The sequence below is a fragment of the Nicotiana tabacum genome, chromosome 4, assembly GCF_000715075.1.
Source record: "Nicotiana tabacum cultivar K326 chromosome 4, ASM71507v2, whole genome shotgun sequence".
NCBI classification, from domain to species: Eukaryota; Viridiplantae; Streptophyta; class Magnoliopsida; order Solanales; family Solanaceae; genus Nicotiana; species Nicotiana tabacum.
Genome location: NC_134083.1, coordinates 57,625,422 through 57,632,653, shown reverse-complemented (window position 1 = coordinate 57,632,653; position 7,232 = coordinate 57,625,422).

Genomic DNA, 7,232 nt, shown 5'->3' with positions numbered 1-7,232 from the left:
AATCTTGGGTTAAATGAGACTTTTTTCATGTTTAGCTCACGCCAGAAATTATTTATATTTGGTATCCAAAAAGTGTATAAAATTTATATATAACATACAGAATATATATATATATATATATATATATATATATATATATATATAAAATATTATTTTTATTAGGAGTTGTAACTTATAATCTTGGGGATTTAATTAAACCGTTAACTTTAAAAGTCAGGAGAGTTCATAGATCATGATATAGGAGAAGCACGTGAATGAGAGAAGCAAAGTGGGTCACCGCTCTCTTTTTCGTCTTAAGACAAAAAGCTCCAAACCAAATCTGGCACCAGATTGGGTCGTGCCTTATCTGGCCCATTCATGCCGTAACCTGCGGCTCCCTTTCAATTATACGTCGCAGTTCGTTTAAAAGAATATGAATTTCAAAATCCTTCCTTTCTTTTTAAAATTTGATATCGATTCCAACTTTGTCACATAAAATAATTGTTATAAAGACACCTCAATGGAAACAAATGTTGTAAATTATATGGGCAGTTTCGGTAATTATGCAAATCTATTTCCACTCATCATTGATATCTACTTTAAAGAATTTAAAAGTAAATAAAGAGTCAACAATCAAGAGTTGATGACATAATATGATGCCTACGTGGACCCCGATTTGATGACCTGGCGCTTCGTCAGACGTTATCAAAATGCCCATACGGCCATACCTTTAAACACTTTTCAAAAGATTTTGCTATTACCAGCTCGGTTTGCAGTTGGGTTTTTTTCTGTGGCTAATTATTCGACTGGACCGGCTTTTGTTTAAGCTTAATAATGGTGATATCAAAAATCTAATAATGTCACCACTTTATCTTTTTAAAAGTAGCATATACCGTGGATGTACTTTCCGTCCTTGACAACAACAACAACAAAATTAATGAGTAAAAACATTTTACGCATGTCTTTTTACATGATAAATGGAAAAAAATTACTTTTACAACCAGGTTTTATTGAAATCAATAACATTTATTTTGTAAAAGGTGAATATACTAACTATGTATTAATCTACCAGGGATGTAGATGTATTTGAGAATAAAAAGAACCAACGGAGTGCTGAAAAGGTTAATTGATAATATTATTTCCCGTTTTGTTGGTTTATTAGGTAGGAAATCATTTCTGACTAAAAGAATTGCAAATTGAATATGTTCATATTTATTCATTTTTATCATCAATGAAGAAACATTGAACGAGATTAATCAAGATCTGTATCCGGACTTTTGATCACCTTTTAGGATGTGTTGTGTTAAAGCTTAAGTATAGCATTGTAAAGTTGTAATAATGAATTTATGGCTAGTGTTACGGCCAAACACACTCACGCAAGTATACGTGGTCGTCAAGTAATAAAGTAGTGAATAAAGTATCGTTCCCACGAAGACTTATGATTAACTTTGACTAATTCAAACTCGAATAGTTTATTGATTCAAGATATTTCTAACAAAATATATAATTTTCTAACTTACTACCTACGGACGATCAAATAATGAATCGCTAAGAATTCAACACAACACTTAAATAGTTTTGTTCAACAATCAATAGGATATAATATTCCAGGGTCACGGGTCATCTAACATTCATGTTGCATTCGTATTTTAAAATAGCTAATTGATTTATCTGAATTGTTGATTCACAGGGTTAATTTCACTCGTAAGAATCTGTCGAGTTCTTACTCGCATGCTCAAGTTAACTTAATACCTATATGTCTATGGAATTAAGTTTAACAAGAACTCATTTACAATTCCTGTATTTTAACCGAGTAAGGCAATTAGGTATATGTCTATCCTAATCGCGAATCCTTTCCCCGATGCCCGGGTTTTGAAAACTTACTCTATTTACTTCTATATGCAGTCTAGGGTTCCCACTTTCGAGTTCAACTCTAGATTCGTAGATAGTATTTCACTGTTAATTACTCAGCAAAATAATTAGAAACAGAATTAAATAAACAACCCAATATGATAAACCCAACGTCGTCAAATTAAACTTCAAACATCAACATTCATGTATACCCATGACCCTAAAATAATAGGGTTCTTAGCCACTCATATTCAGGCAATCATCCCAAATTTCATAAGATTGCATAAAAATCAATAAAAGAAAGAAAAGATAAAACTCCAGACGAATTCCGTGGTCTTTGAACTTGGTTATAGCCTTTTTTCTTCCCTTTCCCCGTCTCTCTTCTACAAGAGGCTTTTTAAAGCTTATATATTGCGTCCAAAAGTTGTAATCTAGACTTCTCCTAACTCTAGTCCAAATCGGCTTCAGGGGTTGATGCTAAGGCGGATGCGACGCATCCACCTCGTCCTCCATTTCTTAACTTTGCATGTGAGGGTAGACGCGACGCATCCAGCCTTCTCTTCTACTTCCCAGTTTCGCACGCGATGGCGAACGCTATGGCCCAACTTCACTGCTAAGGTTGCACGCAGGATGATATTTTTCTAGGTTGGATGCGACGCATCCAACCCTTCTTCCTCTGGCTAAACCACCTTTTCTTCATATTTTGCACTCCGAACACCTTAAATCGTCACACATAACTTAATTAGTCATCAAACCAATAATTACACCATGTTGGGAGTTTTAAAGATTAAATAACATCAAGAAGTGGTTAAAACATGGGTAAAGTAACATCAACACATATCAAAATATGCCAAACATCACTACCCCACACTTAAACCTTTGTTCGTCCTCGAACAAACCATCACTATAGTAAACAAAATAAAATTAAGCTCTTATCATTCAAAGCACACTACATCTATGACCATGGTTATTTGCTACAATTAGGCTCTAGACTATGCATCAACACACTTCCCTTTTCTTATGCCCTTCTTTAAACATATTCGAACAAAGACAACATGCTCACAACAATCTTAACCTCAAAAACCGACTCAATGTCACAATGCACTCATGGCTTGAACAACCAACATCATAGAGAAGTCTAATAACGTTACATATCCCTCGTGAAACCATGTGCCCTCACAACAAAAGCAGAGAGAGTAAAATCAATCCACACATTCGAATCTCATGCTCACAAAGAAAATTGCTCACTCTCACAAAAGAAGTCACATGCATGTAATTGGTACCATAGGCTTGCCCTTAATGTAAATCTCTACTAATGTAAGCTCGCTCGATCTAAAATTAATTAGGACTTTTTCATGGTTGTAATGTGGGCTAAGGGACGGGTAGGATATATTTAAGGAATAGTGACTCACCCTCCTAAGCACTTTAACACATCATCAAATAACTTAAGCGCGAATTCTTCAACACCCTTTCAATTTCACCAATAATATCACTCCAAACAATATTTCCTCTTTCTTTAAGCACTACTTTAATTCATACCCACTAGCAAGAACAAGACAATAATTTATTCATCTATATTTTTCTTTTCTTTTCTTTTTTTCTTTCAATTTTCGCTAGTGGCGTATTATTTTACAAAATAAGTGCACCCTTTTTTTCTTTCATTGGTTCCACTCAAAAGTCACCCCACACTTAGTCCCTTCTTACTTCTTTTAGCGCTCATCTAACAATTAAAGTGCTTTAAGAGGTAAAAGGATCAAAACAATATCAATTAAGAATAAAAAGGGTGTAGGCTTGTAATGCGGGTACCAAACAAAAGTCAATAGGCTCAAAAAGGGTTAACTAAGGATCAATTTTATTTGGGATAAGCAATTAAGCTCAAAAAAAAAAAATTCAAAGAAAGCCTAAAATCATTTTTCAAACTGAGCATCACCTCAAATTTCGCTTCAACTCACATACCGGGCAAGTTCTAGACACAAGTACACTACATGGACTACACAAAAACCTTACCACACATGGCACATGACTCATTAAGGACGGTCACATTCCGACTCTCAAACAATGCAAGTATTCACGGAGCAACGAGATATTAAGCATTAAGCGCAAAGTGAACACAAGTCAAGAAAATGAGAAATAGGCGCCACAAAACATGCTATCCATTTTAACAAGGCATCATCAATAATTTCAGAGTGAGAAGGGAAGATATTACATATGTAAAAGCCTAAATATGCCATTATCAACCAAGTCAAGGTCACCTAGGTTCATCATTCTTCCTCCTTTTATTCCCTACATTCCTACTCTACTCTAAAAAGAAAACAAAATTACCCGGTTCAAACTATATCCCATGGAAAAGAACCGAGGCACAAAGAAAAACCACAGGGGATTATTACTATCTACAAAGATACTATATATATATATATATATATATATATATATATATATATATATATTTTATTTTATTTTTTTATTTTTTTATTTTTTTATTTTTATATATATATATATATATATATTTTATTTTATTTTTTTATTTTTTTATTTTTTTATTTTTTTTTGATAATGATAAACTGATAGTTACTCCATATAGATGAATTTACTGCTATTTTATGCCATTAATCCAGTGAATATTTTAGTACATTCATCCATACATCAAAACATGAATCACCCCCCCCCCCACCCCACACTTAGGACTGTGCGTTGTCCCCAACGCACACAAACAAGGTAAAGTAGGGTGAGAAGAACTCCCTCAAGTCAAGGTGGAGGGCTCATCCGCAGTCTGTGGAGGAGCATCTGCATCCATAGCATTCCTATCATCAACAACTGGTGCTGATTCTGTAGCAGGTGTTACAGCGACCTCAGTAGGCCTGTTGAGTGGAGCCTCAGTGACTATGGGAGGAACAGGAGTGGATGGTCCGGCAGTGGATGATGCAATCAGCTGGGAGATGTCTGTACCTACACATTGAACCAGAGCTCTGAGGAGTAATGATATCTCCTTCATCATCGTGGCCTGCTCGGTCTGAACTCGGCTTAGATCCGCACGAGTCTGTCTCAACTCATCCCTGGTGGCACTCAACTCGACACGAGTCGCTATCAGCTCAGCCTTGTTCTCTTGCATATCTGCTTGCATTTGCTCAAATAATTGTTGAATGGTGAGCTTAGAAGACCTTCCCTTGTTCGGCTCTAGAACATGAGTGACATCATATGGTCCTGGAGCTTTAGCCTCAATGTCGTCATTCTCCTTGTCCCATAGTACTCCCATCTCTGTCAAAAAAGCCGTTAGGGTATTAGCAAAGAACAGCCTCCACTTGTAATTCATCCTGGTTCGCTGCATTTGATCATGCATGATGGCTCCTAAGTTGAGTGGTATCCCCTCTAATAAAGCATATAATACGAGTGCGCGGTAACGAGGGACATCAGTTTTATGTTGGCATGGCATCAGGCGGTTACATATGAAATTTAGAGCCACACGTGCTAACGCACTCATGAATTCCTTGGCTATAGAGTGGTACTCCATACTCCCATGCTTCCATTCTGCATCCTTCCTGGTAGGGCATAGGACAGACTTAATGTGTGCATAATCTGGTGTTTTGCATATGGAGTCAAACCTATCTGTTCCCCATTTTTGCACCTCTCGAATTGACTTTAGAAACTCTGAGTACTTTTTCTTAAGTGGTCCGATGTTTATCGGCTTTTCCGGAATATACTTCTTTGAAACCAGTATCTTCTTATAGGCTCGGAATGCCTTCTCATTAACAAAGTTTTTCTCCCAATCAACTCGGTCTATGGGTTCACCCTCGTCTTCATCACTCATGTTGACATGTAGGTGGTCATTGTCCGAATCGGAATCGGATTCAGATTCTGTAGTAATCTTCTCCTTCCCTTTATCAGTCGGATCACTCATTTTCGAAGCTTTTCTTTGGTATGTCACAGGCTCTCTTATCTCTATTCCTTTGCTTGGTGTAATACCCTTCTTCACTGTCCTCCTGACTAATGTTTCCTCCTCCTCTTGCTCTGAATCATCACTTAACTGCCTAGGCAGCAGTTCCATTTCCTTCTCCGTCCGCTTCCTTTTTTTCTGTGGATTTGGACCGCCCGCTGCCCTTCCGGTAGGCTTTTTGGGCGGTTGCTTGTTACCATCTTTGTCTTGTTGCTTGGATGGTTTACTCACTGCTGTCATTTTACGAATCTAAGTACCTGCAATGCAAAGAATTCAACAATTAGCAGATGAAACAGCGAAGTTCAGCTTGAAAGCAATTGCAACAGCTTGCCCTTCCAATTATTCGTAAAGTCATGCCATTCACTACTTCATGGAATTGTAGCTCATGACTTTCAGCAAGTATGTGATAACTCTCTTCAAAAATTCAATTTCACATAGCCCCTCACTCGACCCCACACTTATTCTCAAGCATACACCAATGTTGCTCGGTTACTCAGACTTCACCGACGCCTAAATTTTCCTCAGGGACAATTCGTCGAACATGTGGTATGCAACAAGTGTGCCTAGTTCATTCTATCAGTTGAGCAATGCAACTACCCTCCCAAAGTTTGACGAGATGAAGGGAATTATAGTTTATCATCTCGCAACCATTACAACGACCAAGAACGACAGCCCTAAAAAATTTTGAAATTGCAAAACCTACTTGTTGCTACCATTGAGGGAGGGAAGAGAGAAGAATTAGGAGAGAAGCCAACGGAAGAACGAAGAGGATGATGCGTACCTGTCGCGTTTGTATGCGTTGCAATTTCGATTAAAGAAATTCGTTCTGCGTTCGTAGGCGTCGCAAAAAGAGACGAGTGGATGCGTCGCAAGAAGAGTTTTTAACGAATTCGTTATCTTAAGATGTGTTAAAATATATAGTACTTACCTGTGCGTGCGAGCTTTGACGCGACGCATCCCCTTGTCTTCCTTCAAAAAAAAAAAAAAAAAAATCCGGACGCGACACGGACGCGATAGGCAGACTTCACTGCCTTGAGCAATTGACCCGTCAAAAATTTTTTTGCTGAGGGGGATGCGACGCATCCGCCTCGTTTTCTCATATCTGGGGAACTTTTTTTTATTATTATTTATTATTTTTTTTATTATTTATTTATTTATTTATTTATTTTTTAAGATCTACGTCCTACAAAAAAAAAAAAAAAATAAACTAACTAACTTGGGTGGCCTCCCAAGAAGCGCCTGATTTAACGTCGCGGCACGACGCAACATGTTCTTCATGCCTCCACTAAATCCATTGTGGTCTTGTGACGTGCAATGTCACCACCCCAATAGTGTTTTACTCTTTGGCCATTTACCAAGAATGTCGTATTGGACCCCTTTTCACACAATTCTATCGCACCATGAGGTTTCACACTAACCACTTCAAACGGACCCGACCATCGAGATTTAAGCTTTCCTGGAAAAAGCTTTA